General features: G+C 43.0%; 1 protein-coding gene across 1 annotated transcript in view; it reads left to right on the top strand.

Moving 5' to 3' along the window:
• The window catches only part of TDRD15 (tudor domain containing 15), a 178,977-nt gene that overhangs the window by 144,065 nt on the left and 16,962 nt on the right, over window positions 1-17,950 (top strand). The window lies entirely within an intron of this gene.

The following is a 17,950-nucleotide window of genomic DNA, read 5'->3' as shown; positions in this document are numbered from 1 at the left end:
GCCTTTCTGCTCTAGGAGCTGTGTTCTCAGCCTGATTGTTCTGGAGAGGGAACTGATGGTTCCTAGAAATGAAGTTCTCAGCTTCAGCTTATGTGTCTGAAATTTTTATTCTTTGGTCAGTTTGATTTAAAGCCAGACACTGCTGGGTGGCCTTCTGCCTCAGCCCCCTGGGATCGGTCGCCAGAGGGGATCCCATGGCTGCTGCTGCTGCAACAGTAGGCATCCCTGATATTCCTGATAAAACCATGGCCGGGGAATGTTGTAGGAATCAGCAGCTTTTCACTCTCAGAGCTTTATCCTAGTGAAACATCAGGGTTGTAATGATTCAGACAGCGTGGGGGAAATTAGGATGAAACCAAAGCTTTATTTTAATGTATCTATGGAAATAAATGTGGTATGTGCCACTGATTTTGGAAGAAATGTGCACGTCTGTGCATGTGTCTGTGTGTAGGCCCATGTGTGTATGAGTCTGTGTTAAAACGCACTTAACAATGTAGTTAGGAGATTGGTGCTTCAAAACAGAAATCTAAAAGAAAACACTGAGCGACAGCTTGTGCACTTGTCGTTGAAAATATTTTCTTAACTACCATAATGGGAAAATAGCAATAAATCATAAAATTCAGTTTCCCTTTGACCAGTCCTTCAACTCACCCCAAGGTCTGCTTCCTGCCTGTCCTGTCTCACCATCCTGGTCACTGACATTCACGTGTGTGGAGCCACAGACACAGGCAGAAAGAACAGGGCTGGTCCAGGGGGTGGTGGCCATGGCTTTGCTTCACTGGGGATTGTAGTCAGAAGAACTGCTCTCTGTGACTTTTAAACTTCCAGGATGAAGGGCATGATGCCAATTTTCAGGTGTGGCATTTCTGTGAATGAGCCAAAAGCAGTTGGGGAGCTATAAACATATGCATATTACGGAGCAGTATGTAGCAGCCAGGCCTCAAAGGCTGATGTTTTCTCATATCCCACAGTTTTATGACCCCATACCTTTAAATATTCATTTCCATTGCTCTACATGAGGACATAAAGTCAGATTGTGCTTCCACGAGTCCTAGTGGGTGCTGATCCTTGCAGTCCTAACAGCAGCTTCCTTGAGAGAGGAGAATTGCCTCCCTCCCTGACCTGACCCATGAGACAGTGACAGCTCCGGGCCAAAAGAGCTGGCCTGATGGTCAGAGTTCCCAGTATCCTCTGCCAAGGGTCACCTCAGGGCACTCTTTTCTTTCTATTTTCTTCTGGTGTCAGACCTGGTTACTGCATTATTTGTGTGTGTCTGTGGGTAACACACCGGGGAGGAGTTACTCACCTCTCCCTTTAACCTGGGGCCTGCCAGAGCTCCTGAAACACAGCTGCTGGTCAATACTTATTTGTTGAACTAATGAATGATTCCCCCATGTAAGAGTTGCTTCTTCATTGACTATGGCTTTCACAAATGAATAACACTGGGCTGTAGATAAAATATGCTGTGGGAAGACCAAGTAATGAGGCCACACTGTCAGGTGAAGTGACAAAGTTAGTCTTTCACTTCTTTGCCATTTGATTTACTGGAGGTGAGGCCTGTGATTTAGAGACATGGCATCAAGTCTCCTGATGACACCAGCCAGGCCAGGCTTCCCTGACTGAGCTTCAGTTGCAGCTAAAGATCCTCTTTGGCATGTGGTCTTCAGCTATCAGTGAATCTATTGGCTGAAGAGAATTACTTGGCTGCTAAAACTGCTTGTAATTTAAAGCAGAGTGACATAAGCCAAATGCAGCTTTTTTTCCCCTCTATGGAGTACCCCAATTCTTCAATTTCTTGGTACTTGGACACATTATAGAATTGCTGATCAAGCTGAATCATTTCGGGTATGTACACAATCACTGTTACTAGGCAGGTGTCAGTCACTAGAGTGATCAGGAAATCTGGATCTGGGGCAGGATCCACAGCATCCCACAGCAAACATTCAACCATTTTGTTTCTATGTTTGATTTTCTTAGAATGACATCACTGCACAGTTCATCTGAGGTCAAATTAGTGGAAGGTAGTCATTGAATGAAGAAAGACGCTCAAATTTGGGGCCATAGAATGCTGAAATGTATTATTATAACACAGCATGACAGAATACCTGTCCATCCCAGCATTTCATAGACATTTATTATATATTTATTATATACTACATTTCTTTATAGGAGCCAGACACGGCACACTGGACAAACAAATGGTCCCCACCCCAGCATGACTGCTGGGTTTCATTGTAACAAAATGACACAGAGTGAGAGGCAGGGATGTGGTCAACAGGCCCCGTGTCCAGGCATTTCCTATGAAATGTGAAGAGTCTCACTACAGCCATCAAAGCCACGCTTCAACCTTACTTTGCGTCTCAGCCTATAATTTAGGGAATCACGTCTCCTCCCACATCCTTCTGTGCCTTCTTCTCTTCTCAGTGTTGATACCAGCTGCATGACTGCAACTCCAGCATTGAAGGTTACAAAGCACTTCCTCATCCCACAGTGACCTTGGGTCTCACACCACCCCTGTGAGGTGGGCTAGGCAACTATTGCCCTCCATTTATAAAGATCTAGAAACTAAGGCTCAGAGAGGTCAAGTGGCTTGTTCAGAACCATCTAGCTGATTGGAGACAGGCTGGCACCAGAATGCAGGATTTCTGAATTATAATCCAGTGCTCTCTAGGCTGCTCAGCATGCTGCTACCCTAAGCCAAGAATTGTCTTTCTAAAAAGGAACGTCAAGTTTTCTCCAATGGTGCTTGCTCCTAACAAGTCCTTTCAGTTGTTATCTTCAAAATTTCTGAAGTAGACTCTGGTTTTATCCCTGTACACTCTCCAGCCTCTGGGCTCCATTTCTGGGTGCTGACCTGATGCATTCCACGGATGAGATTATTCCTGATCCTTTTTGCTCTCTGCCCCTCCATGTGTCCTTTGAGAGGAGCTTCGAAATATCCAGACCTGGGCCATAAGTGTGTGTGGGTTGTGATAGCTGGCTCCTCCTTGGAGAGAGGATTATAGGGCAGAACCTGGGTGAATGCACCTGTGCAGGGCTTGGCACACAGCAGGGACTCAATAAACATTAGTTCAGTTAAAACTTTAGAGTCCAAGCAGTGATAGAAGGTGAAGAATGGGTGAGAGGGTGAGTTAAGGGCATTTGCCTTTGGGGTCCCCTGTCTCTCTCTCCTGGCAACTCCCCCAGTGCTCCTGATGCTCACTCTCAGAGGATTTGTGCTTTTCCAAACGTTCTCAGAAAAGGCCAGAGATTCATCACTTTTTATAAATGACTGGTGCTGGCTTTCGGGTAGACTTTGGGGATGGGAAGAAGTAAAGCCCAGATAAAGGGAGGAAGCTCTGCTGACAGGATTCTTGACACTGGCCAGCATGTGGGGCCAAGGGTGGGACCAGGGGAAAGACCCTTTGGATTTTCACTTCCACGTCAACTGCCTAGGGGTGCTACACTTTGAGGAGTGATTAAAGTTTTCCTGCAGTGCCTGGGATCTGGCACTTAGAAAAGATTTTAGGGGCCCGCCCTGTGGCCGAGTGGTTAAGCTTGCGCCCTCTCCTGCGGCGGCCCAGGGTTTTGCTAGTTTGGATCCTGAACACGGACATGGCACCACTAGTCAGGCCACGTTGAGGCTGCGTCCCACATGTCACAACTAGAAGGACCTGCAACTGAGATATACAACTATGTACCAGGGGGATTTTGGGAGATAAAGCAGAAAAAAAAAAAATTGGCAACAGTTGTTAGCTCAGGTGCCAATCTTTAAAAAAAAAAAGAAGGGAAAATATTTTAGGTGCTGCAGCATTGCACCAGTAAGCTGTGCTTTCGACTTAGTTCTGGGCATATTGCAATCCCTTTCCTTCTAGAGCCAACTGAATTAATTGAGAAAGGAAGAGAGCCCCAGTGACTTGTGCTCTGACAAGTCCTTGGTCTCTTTGAGCTCTGGTGACAGGCAGCCAGACTTCAAAGGCCCTCCATGCCCTCCTCCTTTTACCCTGCCTGTCAAGACAGGCTGCAGAGGAGCGAATGCTGGGGCTGGGGGAGGGCGGCCAGGGAGTAGGTCTCCCTGACACTTGTCCTTCCCTCACTGCCGACAGCTAACTGAAGCCTGGCTCTGTAGCCTGCTGCCATGGCCCTCCAACCTCTCACACCAGGGAGACAGCTCGGCCTCTAAATTTAGCAAGAGGACGGGGAAGGGAGGTCAGCATGTCCAGGGTGAGGGCTGAAGGTGGATGAAGAATAAAAGAGACAGTGAACAAGCGGGGGCATGAGAAAGAGAAGAGTGAGTGAGGGGAAGGGCTTCTGGTCAGAGTAGCTGTACAGACTAAGAGAGAGGAGTCTCTTTTAAAGAGTTTGTATAGAGTGTGAATCTTTCACCATTAGTACCACAGAGCATCACTAATGTGTGCTAATGGAAACGGTCAGTTTGCATTTGTGAGGATGCTGAAGTAGAGCTCTCTTAGTGCAGCCTAGCCTGTTTAAGCAGTTAAATCTACTGTAACTGAGAGGGGACCAATGACATTTCGTCCAGCACAAGGCAAGGCAGTGGAGGGGGTACTTATTAAGCACCTATTAGGAGCCAGGACTGGAATTTGCACGTTCCATTACTTAGCTCACTTAATCCTTACCGTGGTTGGGTGTGATAGCCTTTAGGGTAATTTTCTTTTTTGAATTATGAATTAAGCTGAGGCTTGACTTGTAGACTTTAAGTGACTAGTCTAGGATTTGGCTAGATCTGTCTGATCATAAACCCATGCTCTTTACACTCCTCTAACCAATGAATGTGAATACTCGGAAACCCCTCCCACCACAATGCTTCTCTAGGGCTCTAACCTCTTCTTTCACAAAGGTCACATTTCTAATGTGCTTTTTAGTGGATATGGCAACAATTTGTCCTTTTAATTCTCTGACAATTTTGTTTATACTATTGCTTAACTTAGCAAACCATGTCTGTCTTGAAGGGGGCTCAGATGTGGTTCAGGAAGCTTTTGTCGTCAGATCAGAGCCTCAGAGTTGAAAGTGTGAATCAAAGGACCTGTGGGGCTGGCTGGAGCTATGAAAGCTTAATAATTTTGGTTACCAGTGCATGCCTGCACAAAAGAATTTTGGTAAATATCCTGACAATCTCAACGGAAACTTTTGGTCATTTGGATGGAAACATGTCCCTAAGTAGACAGAAATACCACATTTAGCAAGGGAACAAGTACAGCATGGAAAAAATATACATCCTCTGAATCCTACAATTCTCCAAGGAAGGCTTTTTTTTTTCCTAATGACTAAATGACAAAATTCAGAAGGTTATTCTGAAGTATGTTTATTTATCATTGGGCTATCGCCACTTGTTGCTTGGCAACTGAGTCTGAACAGTCATCAGTGAGAGGACCGGTGTTTCCAGGTTCTGTGTCTGGCTCGGCCAGCATCGATGTGGAGCTTGGCACTGGACAGGAGGTACTCTGCTGGCCTCTGCTTCATCCCAGAAACTTGCTTAACAAACATTAGGCACTTCTACACCTGCCTTCTGGACCAAGTAGGGAGATGAATGAAGGAAGGACTGTCCTAAAAGGATCGTACATTTTTTTTTAAAGCCAACCTCTTAATGAATCCTGGAAGTAGTTTTAAAAAGGGAAAGAATGGAGCAAGCCTCTGAAAGGAGAGAGAGAGAGAGAGAGTGTTATATGCGTGTGTGTGTGTGTGTGTGTGTGCATTTGGAGGAGGAGAGGGAGGGGAAACATGAGGTCCTTCCTGGGCAGTGGAGAAAGAGAAAGGTTTGAAAGCTTGCTGGTTCTCTCGGCAGCCACCATCTTGTCAACCACATATGCTGCCGTGCAGGTCACTCTGCCGGTAAGGAGCCTGGCCACCATCCATTCTGTATCATGCTTTCTCTGCAGTCCACATGATCACTGCAGCTCCCTCAAGTGCCCAGGGCTGGCTGGGAAGGTGGGTTGTTTGCTTTCTAACAGGCCAGGTTCTGCTTCTCTCACTTCAACTCGTAGGTGAGATGCTGACCTCCAGAGTTCCTGGAACATAGGATTCTCTGCTCTGAGCACGGATGCATCCATGTGAGCAGTACAGGCCTATTTGTTGTACAAGAAGTGACTGCTGCATTATGAAATACGGCTCATTTCTAGCTAATGTGCGTTGTTTCCCCTGCAGCTCTTTTTATGTTAAAGCCTGTTTCTCCCAGTGTTATCTGATGGTTTCCTAGGAGATGCCCTCACCGGCCAAGCTCTCCGCTGATGCTGGAGTTGGATATTATCTATAAGCACTAAATATCTGCTTTGTTCACTCAGCACTGCTCTGCCCTTTCTCCCTGGGTTGGTGGCTAGTTTCTCTCAAGGGTCCCTAATGGCTGTGCAGAGCGAGGGAAAGGCTAAATGTATCTGCCTTCCCACATCTTCCACAGCTATGGAGCTGGGTTCCCAGTCTGCTCTGATGAAGTTACTCACTGGTAATTTTCCATTTTAAGCTACTGTAAAGATATTGGTGGTAGCTGTAGATTTTCCAAATTGAAACAAAGTTGGTGCACAAAAACATTTCCAGATTTCATATGAAGGAGAACAGAGACCCTTTCCTTAGAAGGGTAGGTTTTTTATTCTTTTTATACCTCAGCTTCTAGGTCTGTATAATGGACCTCTGTGGTAACATCTAGAAGCATCAGCAACAGCTGCTGGAAACTTCAAGTAGGGAGTTTTACTTCCTGGTTCTTAGTCTTCTCTGACAGAAAGTTCCAAATATAGCTCCAGGCTGGCTTTCCATAATGTGATGAGAAGACAGGGCGTCCCTGAAGTTTGAGGGAGCCTGCTGTCACCGTGGGAAGAGGGCTTGACAACTTGGGCAGTATCCACGCAAAGATACAATTTCTAATCTGTCAAAATTGTTTTTTTCTTAGAAGCTCTGATTATATTAACACATTATCTCATCTGATTGTCTCTCTTAGAAATTTTCTTCTTACAGCGGTAACCAAAGCCATCAAATTATATTGAGATCAGAAATAAATACATCCTCTAGGAAAAAAAGGTATGCGTATATATTATTTCTGGAACTGAATTTAAAGGTAAATCACAGATATCATGGTTTAGCCCTACATTTCTGAAACGAGAAGTGGTAGAAGATGACAAACAGGAATTGAAAAGAAACAAGAACTGTTAGAAGAAAATGTGATATCAATGAGCACCTGAGAGTAAAATGCAGTTCAACTCATTTCTTATGTGGTACAAGAACAGGAAATAAAAGAAAGATGGAAGACCATTATTTGATTAAGTGAAGCAAATAATCCCAAGAGACTGAATGAGTCAGTGTTTACTCCTAAAAGAAAACCTTCTCCTTATGTCCTCCCTTTCCCAGCCCTGTCTTGGCTGGAGAGCCATGAAAGGACGTGTGTTTAGTTGAGTTCATGACAGACCCCACCAAAACAGGATGAGCACAACTGCTTTAACAAGTGACAAAGGCTGTGCCTATAGTGCAGCTGTTTGCGAATTGAACTATACCATCTAGGCTCTGACAACTTCATTTATCAATTCTTTAACCATAGATCTTTGTCTCTGGGTGGACCAGCTGTGTGGTCAAAGCTGAAGATGATATCATGACATCATGGGTAACAAGCTGAAGCCATTTCTCATGCCCCAAACAAGGCTACACAAAGTGCTACCAGGAGACTTCACCTGACCATCCTCAAATTTCTGGAACCTTCTAGCTATTGGGAAAGGTGTGACTTCTGGGGCCTCTGGGGTACCATCCAAACTTGTTTGATTGGGACCCACAGTAAAAAACTTTTGATGGTGCCAACTAGTGCACATATACTATACATAGATAGATAGATAGTGCACATATATATATAGATAAATGAAATATTTCATAAAACAGTACTTCATCTCACTATGTGGGATGCACTGATATTTTTCATTCCATTCCATTGCAGATAATTGATTATAACTCTTTAAGTTAATTTTAGTACTCTGAGACTGATCTAGAACAAGGTGTAGGGCAGATAAGGGGCACCTTGGGACCATGTCTTCAATGTTGTCATTATTTCTGCAGGCCTGGAAGAGGACAGTCTCATGTGGCAGCCCTTAGCCTACTTGAATGAAATCTGACAAATATTGTAAAAATACAGTCCATTTAAAAACTTCAGTGGATCTTCGTTTTGTTTCAGCATAATGGATTGAATCAAATACAAGTTATTTGCAGTGAACTTTCATAATATAGGTATTATATTAATTTAGTAAAAAAATTAGCCATTTTCTTTACATTTGTTTTGGGAGGGGAATAGTAGTAAAGGGTGTTAATATTTATTGAACCCTTAGATGTGCACAGTATATTACACATGTTATCTTATTTAATCCTCAGGGTCACCCTGAAGGGAAGGTTATTATTATCATCATTTTACAGATAAGGAAACTGCGGTACAGAAGAGTTTAAGTGGCATGCCTAACTCCATGTAACTCATCAGTGAGGAAGCCAAGATTCATATGTGGGTCTCTTTCAGTATAAAGCAGGTGCTGCTTCACCTATACTCTGCTACCTTCCATATAAGCCTCAACGTGAGCTCTGGCTTTATTAGGTTGGCAAGCATAGACTACAGACATTTCTCTAAGAAGTCATTTGGTTGCTCCTGGGTTCAGAGATATCCTAAAAGTAACTGAAACAAGGGAATTTTTACTCCATCATTACACATTCCTGGGCAGGAGATCCTGTTTCTGGCCCTTACTTAGAACAACAAGTTGAATTTGCAGTCAGACTAGTGATATTGTCAAAATTTTTCAAACACAAAAACCTATGACTGATTGTATACACTTGGGATCGAAATTACATTGCTCTTTCAAAGAGCAGCCTACAATGGCCTACCAAGAGGCCAAGCCAGTTCTGGGGGCTGTTGGCTAGAGGATTTGATTGTTGGTCAGAGGACACCAAATAAGAGATGGGATGGTGTTGTGGGAGGGAGGGCTGGCTCTGGACATCAGAGCTGTGAGTTCCAACATAGAATGGGCCGCTGTGCTGCTGTGCAAATTTGCAAAAACTACTTAATCCCCATGAGCCTGTTTCCTTGTTCGAAAATGATGTAAATTATGGCATCTACTTAAAGAATTGTTGTCTGAGGATTATATAAGTAAAGCACATAGTAATATTGTTAGATTTTATCACTGTTGTTATTATTACTTGTCACTCAAAGCATTCAGCTTTGCTGTCCTCAATTCTCAGCACTTGCATTAATGTCCAATTTCAAGTGCTGGGTAGAACTGAAGCCTTTGTACCTGCCTCCAGAGAGGGCTATTTATTTTTCATCAGTGCCTGCCAGGAACACACAACATCACCATTTGCCTATCCAAAGGTACCTGATTCTTCAGTGTTTTATGTTACTAAAAAAGGGTCTACTTTGAAAACAGTGAGGCCTTTAGGAGAAATTAGGTCTCGCCCTGAACTCAAATCTTTTAGAAATTTCAATTTACTCTGCTCTCCTCTCTGCCCTGCTTATCTAGGAGAAGAGGCACATTGTGGCTTTTGACTCAATAATGGGACTCATATTAATAGGAAAGAAAGTTCAGAAGCAGAGAGAAAACTCTGGTGGAACAGAAGAAAAGCTAAATGGATTTTTCAAAAATGTCCTGCAAACTCCTTTGAATTGATGAAGGCACAGTTGAGAATGCCTCCCAACATGTAGGCTTGAGGGACTGTTTTGCTTTATAAAGCCTCAGAGAAGTTCCTCTGGCAGAATTACCCCAAGTTGAGTAGAAATGGATCAAGGAATGAACAAAAGGCTTTAACTAAGCAGTGAGGGCAGATAAAAGCCCAGGTCCTCGATTTGGAGTTTCTGCAGGGTCAGGCCTCTCCCTGGTTCTATTGCTGGTTCCACGGTTGAAACCAGAGGAGATAGCTGGAGAGTTATGTTGTCCCGGACCAGTCACTTATGCAAGAGGATCACGATTGAGAAGAGGCTCAGTAGCATTTGAGGAAAACAAGTCAGAAGTGGATGTCTTAGGTGGGAAAGTACTGAGAAGCATTAATGCTGAGAGGGACAGTAGGTTATAAATTAGAATGAGGCTCTAAACTAGAAAGTGCTCTTCTCTGGGATTGACTAGCCTGTAAAACAGTCTGGGGGTGGGTGGTGAGCAGTGAGGCTTTCTGATAGCTGGAGTTGTCTGAGAAATATGGACTGTCCCTCAGGGGGCCGCAGCCTGCTCAAAAGGTTTGTCATGATCCAAATGCTCCTCAGTTCTTGGAAGGACAGTGGTGCCCAAAGGCTAGACCACCATTCTGAATCTTTCCTTGAGGCCACTAACCCATTAACAAAGAATTGTTCTGTCATTGGTCAAGATAAGGCAGTGGTTCCTAGCTGCTGGTCCTGTCCTAACACTGGTGGAGAGCCAATAAAAAAATAAGTCATCTTACATTTCCAGGTTGTGCCTTTTGCTTCAGGCTCCACCCTTGTCATGGGGCAACTGTAGGCAGCAATTGGCTCCTAATGTGACATGCTGGGTTTAGGGAACCAATTCTCCATTCCTCCGTGAGTGTTACAGAATTCATAGAAACCCAAGGAAGATGCCTGTCCCCCTGTACATTTTATCCAGGGTCATGATCTTCAAATATATCCTATCTGCTCAGTCCTGTCTCCCTTCTTAACATACACTGGTAAAAGGTTTGGACTCTGGTTCCCTCTAGCCTACCTCCTCACCTCAGCTCTCCCTTTCTACCTCAGACTTCAGAGTCCACTCCTATCCCCTGTTTCTCAATTTCCTATCTAATCCTGCTACCGAAAATCCATATACAAGTCTTCCTCATGAAGGTAAATGACTGACATCATTTAAAAGCATGGCCTTTTCTTGACGATATTTGCAGTTGAGCAGAGTGACAGTGTCACTCACAGACCAATTTTTTTATTCTTTTCTGTACCTCCTACTTCATGGTTTCTGTTTACCACTTTGTTTCTACAAACACACCTCCATCCTCTACTTCCACCAAAACTGATTGCCATCTTCTTCACTTATTAATTAATCACCTGAACCATTTTTTTTTGTCCTTGCTTTTCATCTCTTCTTTGGTTTCAACAACTGTCTGATATCCCAGTGTTGGAACTGTTTCCTTTTCCCCAGTCCCTAAAATCTTCCCATAGGTATCACAATATCCAGATCTTCGCTGTCACTAGACAAACCTAAACACTTGAACCTAGGTTAGGATTTTCCAGCCACAATCTATATACCTTGCCCTTCTTCCCCACTTCCATACCCAACTGAACTTTCCTCTGCCTTTATTGGGCTTCTCAGTAGCTTCCACTCTTCAAATAAAATTGAATCAACTTTGAGTTTGCCTGAATCCTGCATTGCCTGAGTTCCATCACCATTCATGTCAAAGATTCTCATATCAATATCCAAGACTCTTATGTACCCTTATCTTCCTCTGAGTCTGCCATGCCATCTTCTTCCTTAAATACTACCATCCTTATGAAGCTGACAAAACAAGGGCAGTGAACCAAGCAGGTCTGCAAGGAAAGCTTGGATTTGGGGAAGCTATGGGTCTTTTGAGAAATTGGGTGGCATGATCCCACCTGTCTAGTGTTTTGTCTTTTAATCTTTCCAATCCAAGACACCTCTATCACTTGTGGAGACTCTAAGCAGGGATTAACTGTGACTGCCACCTGGAAAGGTTGAGAGATTTAAGTGCCCCAACTCACAAAGAGGCAGCTCAAGTGAAATAAACATTGTGACATTTAAGAAGCAAAAAGAGCATTTACTTTGGGCTGGATGTGACATTGCATATCACCATAATGGACTGCTCTGTGCCAACTGCAAAGTCCCAGGTGATAAGTTATAGCCAGTGACAGAGCAGGCCTTGAGTCCACAGACCTATTCCTTTGGAGCCTGGTACCTGAGTTTCTTGCACTTTATATGTAATTCCTTCCTCTTGTATTTCATGTAATGTATTCTTCACAGTGAGGCCAACAGGACAGTGAGTCTGCTATGGAGGTGTCTTCAGCTCTTTTGGAAACCCCAGTGAGCTTCTAGCTTCAGGGCATGACTTTCCTTGTGGATTCTCATGCCATAGTCTTCTGGGAAATTCAGAATGATCTCCCTATTCTAAGATGGTCAGTATTCACCTAAATTCAACTTGATATTTAGTCCTCATTTATGAAGCATGTGCTAAATTTAAAGCACTGTGCTCAGTTATTTGGATATATAGAGGAAAAAAAGACATGGATGCTGTCATCAAGAAATAATTTAACCTAGTGAACTAGAGATTTATGTGCACATACCTATAAACAGTGAAAAGTGTATTGAGGAAAGCTTCTTAGAGGAGCTGGCATTTGAGCTGTGCCTTGAAGAACACATATTTCTAGATGAGCAGAGATGAGGAGGGAGCAGAGAAAGGAGAGGGATTGGAGGAGGAGGTAACAGAGTGAGAAAAGAGCAATGGGTAGGACTATGAGGGCAAGACTTTGTGGAGTATATATGTTTGAGGTTTGGGGGGAGAGTGAGGTGAGGCATCAAAGGGGTTGAATAGGCCTCAAATTTAATGTTCACTCAATACATACCAAGAGTTGTGCAAAGCACAGGTTAGCCTCTGAGAAAGGAAAGAAGGATACAACAGCTATCCCTGCATGGCCAGGAAGTCAAAGCCACGCAAATCCAGGGGCTGCTTTCAGAGCTATAAGTGTACCCAGACCTGTCCATGGCCATGGATTTTTCATTGCTTGGGTTCTCTGTTACCATCTCTCTTTCTCTTGGCATTCTGAATGCTCACCCTCAGTCTTTTCTTCATTTGTTGAACCCTGATGATGTGGACCATCTGATCCTTCCTAGTCCCCAATTCTTGCATAGGTTGTTGACTCTGATCAACTTTACTGCATCTAGTTCTCTGCCATGTGAGTGGTGACCTAATCCTTCTTTGCTCTGGCAGCCCTGAGTGAAGTTTGTCTTCATATAAATACAGACATATTTTGCCTTGGTAATTCTTGCTTCTGCTGCATGTTTTTCCCTCCAGGCACTTACTTTTTTGTCATGTAGGCACCCAGTTTCAATGCCTGGGGTGGCTTTCAGTGTTATGGATACACCAGGAAAAAAAAACAACACAAGAACTGTCACAATCAAGAGTTCCGACTTCAATGAGTAATGAAGTTGCATGAATTCCAACTCGTGGTTCCAAAGGATTTCCATAAGCCTCTTGATTTCCAAATGAGAAAATCATGATAAGCAGTTAATTAGCTCTTTAAGCAAAGGCAAGCCGTCTCAGACACTGCTGTGCACTCCACACTCTTGGGAGAGGGAGGCCAGTACCACATCCTGACAAACATGCAGTGCAAGCATGAAAATGGAGTTCATATAAATTCAAGTAATGTCCTTTGACTTTTCATTAAGCCAGGCATGTCCCAGTTACCCCTTGGGGACTTTCTTAACGTTATCATGGCAACATACAATTAAGTCAGATTACATTTTTTTATATGCAGGGAGAGGTGCTAAGATACCATTCTAAATTATTCAGCAGTTCACTTTTCACAAAACAACCCCAGATATAACTTTAAGATGTGCAATATTAAAAAATACCAGATAATTTGATATTGCTATATCATGTAAAGAAGCCTTTTTTCCTTTCCCCAGGGAGAACAAAAGACTTAATCGAACTCCACAAGCATAGCTGTGCTTATCACAGCTTACCGTATTACTCTGATTTATGTGGCAGATTGTGAACTCCTTGAGAATTAACAGAAGTTTCTTCCTCAGGGCCAGAATATTCTTATTTCAGCATTGTAAAGCCAGGGACAGCTTTGAAAAGGAGCTAAATCATTTTTCTCTTTCTCCCCCTGACACCCCACACCTCCTATGTGTGGTGTATGTAGATTTGATCCTTAGTTATCATGTCACGGTTCCTAAGGAGTCTTAAGGAGACTGATTATATAAAGGCACCTTTAGAAGGGCATCATCTTAGTGAGCCTTAAAGGCTCCTCTTAGTCTTCAGAACAAGACCCCTGTATCAAAGGAGGAAGAATGAATTGGGGTGCTGAGTTATACAGCTAGAGGCCAACCCAAGTGGGATAGGACTTAGTGTGGGGAAACACTCTTTTATGGGTCACTGGTGCTCCTATGCATCTTGCTAAATATGCCAAGATTGGAAGGTCCTGACCACTCTTTATCTGGACAATTTTTCAAGGTTTGTTTGTAGCAAATAACTTGAGGGATGAGGTAACATCTCCTCCAAGATAGAGAGCAGGTCTCTTTACACACTGCTATAGAGCGATGGCTTCCTTAGGTTCAGTATTCCTTACTTGTAATGCAACCTCCTTCCTGCGCATCCATCTAGGTTCACCTGCACTGCCCCTCAGGGAACTGGGGCCAGTGACCCTGCTGAGGCTTGGCTAATGCTTTTGAGTAACAAAGGCTTTTATCTCTGACTCAAGAAAGCATCCATGAAATTCTGGCAAGTTAACTTGTTAGCTTGCAAGTAGGGTAACATAGCAGACCCTTTATAGACCTTGATAGTTAATATGTAATGCTTGTGGTTGCTTTCTCCTTCCCCTGTCTGATCTGAAGATATAGTTCTTCTTGTTGGAGATACCCTTTTCTACTGCACAGAGTCCTCATATTTAAGCCAAAATCTGAGTAGAAGCCTTCTTTCTTAAGATCTCAAGAAGCGTAGACTGTCATGACTTCTAAGAGGTAAGATACCATGCATAAATCCCTATTGTGCCAAGCCTCTCTATAACTGATGTACTTGATAAGTCTTGACTTATTAACCCTTTGTGGGCAAGATAGGCAGAATCTTTGATGTGTGGTAAGTGGTTGCTGCCTGGGTCTTACATGTTTAATTTTATGTCATCATACGTCAGGGAGAAGTTAAGGTTTATTACTTAAATGCCCATTTCTAGTCCATGTCCCAAAATTCAGATTTAGGGTACACTGGAAGCTGTGTCTTTGGAAGTTGCTTTGATGGTGGGGCCCCAGACACTAATTTGTAGGTCATTGCTGTTGTTTCACAGGTGCCTGTGGAGGCACAAAGGGGTAAGCTGATGGGCAATTGCAGCTCTCCCTTCTAGTTCTGAGACTTCTCTCCTGTCTAGCAGGCAACAGTCATGTTGTGTTTGTTTGGAGAAAAAACATGGTTCCTTTCCACCTGGGCATACCCTTCTCAAGCTGAAATGGCTGCTCTTATTGCTGTGTCCTACTTCTGAGGGGCCAGCCTGGCCAAGGAGTAAATGACAAAGAAAACCACCAGCATCTCAACGACCACCACTCAAGCAACAGTTCTTCTTATGGTAATTGTCTTCTATGTTCTGGGTTCCTTAAATCTATGATCTTTGAAATTCATAGCAACCACAAGAAGGGATATTATACTACTCACTTTACACCCAAGGAAACAGGAACTAACTCAACATGATCACATAGCTTCTGAGCACCAAGCTAGGATTATAACCCAGAGCCGTCTGAGTTCAAAACCTTTCCATCTTTTGCTGGTGCCTCTCTAATCCTACTTTCTTTGTAAAGGCTCAGCAAGATGAGATGTGGTCTGTGAAATTCATAAAGACCATCATACCTAGTTCAAACACCTCTGAAGAATCCCTATCACTTACAGAATGAAGTCCAATTGTTCTGCCTTTCAGTCACTTCCTCTTCCCAGTTACATTGCCTGCTATTCACCCCCAAACAGACCTTAAACCTTAGCCAAATGTAAATATTCATAATTCCCTGTAGTGTCATCAATTTTTCTCACTCTGTGCTTTTGATCAGGCAGCCCTAGCTTCAAACAGCCCACTGTTTTCTCTAACAACTACCTAAAATCCTCCCCATCTTTAAAGATCTGAAATCAGATATCACCTCCATGAAGCCATTCCTGATTCCCAAAACTTAATGTGAACTTTCCCTCTTTTTGACATGGCAATTCTATTTCGATCCTTTAAAGCCCTGATTACACATTGCCGTAGTACACCCATCTGCTTATAGAAGAGCAAGTTGTCCCAGAAGCCCAGATCTTTCTTGTGCTTTGGATCCATATATCCTGCTGCCTACTAAATATTTCCCCTTGGGAATTCCATAGGTGTCTCAACCTCAGTGCAGCTGGAACTGAACTCCTAATGTCGTTCACAAACTTCTGCCTCCCCCTATCTCCGTAAATGACCCTCCTTCACCCATTTGCTCAAGCCAGAAATATGGGTATCATCACTGACCCTTTTTTCTCTATCATTTGTCGCATCCAGTCAATCATTTAATCCTATTGCATCTATTGCCTAAATATGTCTCAAATCTAATATATTATGTCCATTTCCACTGTAATTTCCCAAGTCCAGGTGACCATCATTTGCCAACCAGATTACCATAGCAGCTGTCCTTCTAATTAACCTCCAAACTTTCAGGTTTCCTTCATCCAAACTGACTCTCACTGCTCGAGTCTGAGGGAGGCTTTAAAAATGCAAATCTGACATGTTACTCTCCTGCTCAGAAGACTCTCCTGCTCAGAAATTGCCCTTAGGATAAAATCTAAACAAATGGTTTATGTGCCTTTTCTTTGGGTGCCTCTTTTATACCTCTCTAGCCATATCTTTCACAGTTTCTCCCTCTTGCCCTTTATGCTTTGGCCGTTCTACACCCAATTCGGTTCCTCAGATAAGCACTGTTCCTTCCCACATATTGTTTTCTTTACCTCTAAGGATATGCTCCTTCTGCCCCTTCCCCAGTGCATACGTTTTTGCCTGGCTCCTCCTCTGCTCTATCCCAGGTTAGATATAACTTCTGAGAAGCTTTCTCTGACCTTATAAAGACTGAATTTGGTGTTCTCCAATGTCCTCTATAACTCTCTCTACTCCCTAATCACAGCAAAGTGTTAGAATTGCTGCTTTCATGGCCTATCTCCCTCACTATACTGATTAGAACATATCCATTAAAACTTGGATATCCATGGAATTCTTTCCTGCAAAATATTTGGGGCTCCATAGAATTATGAACCTCTATGGAGCCTGGCGCATAGGAGGTGTACTAAATACTTGTCTTTTGTTTATTTGAGAAGAAAACAGGTATTTCCAATGTTAAGTGTTTGCAACTAATCACATAGATTATTAGAGATATTCTTGAGTCTTTTGATTTCCATGTTTTCTTTTTTTTTTGGTTGTTAAATTAATACTGTCTTGGTGGCAAGCAAGGGTTAATAGCTATTTAAGGACCCAGGGAAAGTACGAAAGAACATGTCTCTGTTCACAATGACATTAATTTATAAGGAAGGGTTGGAGGAGCAAGCCAATCAAATACTGGTTGCCAAATTACCATATATCACACAATTTACGAGGCAGTCAAAAGTGTTATTAAATTAGAGACCAGAACAACCTTCTTAATTCATCCTTATGACAGTGATTGTAATGACTCTAAGAACCTGGTTTAACCTGAGTTCATTTTATGAAAGGTCTTTCATTTTTAAACATTACATTTATTGAATTTTAAAGAAAGCTTGCCTTAAAATGCATACAGTTAAAACATAATAAAAATGCCTCAATAATCAATCTACATTCACTACCTGAGGGATACAGTGGATTCCGTTTTTCAAAAATCTGGTGTTGATGTATTTTTTTCTTTTTCTCTGTAAAACAGAATCGTTAATCTTCAGATTTCACCAAAGTAGTCCTGCTATTTTTTTTTTTTTTTCCTGTTTTATGCTCTTATGCCCCGGCATCTTTCAGTAGATTCTAGTTTTTCTATTCTGATAACTCTGGCCAATAGTGGGCCCCTCCTTAATCCTTCTGCTTTGCAGGTGAAGCCAATGCTATACAATCCAAGAAGAGCCTTGGTCAGGGATGAGGGCTTACTATTATCAGTGTTTTGGGTCTCACTGATCCCAGGCCTTATGGACTCATGTGAAAATCACAAGTACAGCATCACTTTTACCTCCATTGTTGGCTCCTAAGGGTCTGGGACACTGTTGGATGAAGTAAACTTGCATGGCTCCCTACTCCAACCTCCAGCCCCCAGCTCTAAGCACGAAGTGGTTGCTCAAT

This window comes from Equus przewalskii, chromosome 14, assembly GCF_037783145.1.
Source record: "Equus przewalskii isolate Varuska chromosome 14, EquPr2, whole genome shotgun sequence".
NCBI classification, from domain to species: domain Eukaryota; kingdom Metazoa; phylum Chordata; class Mammalia; order Perissodactyla; family Equidae; genus Equus; species Equus przewalskii.
Note: the sequence above shows the minus strand (reverse complement) of the source record. Positions and strands in the feature narration are given on the sequence as shown.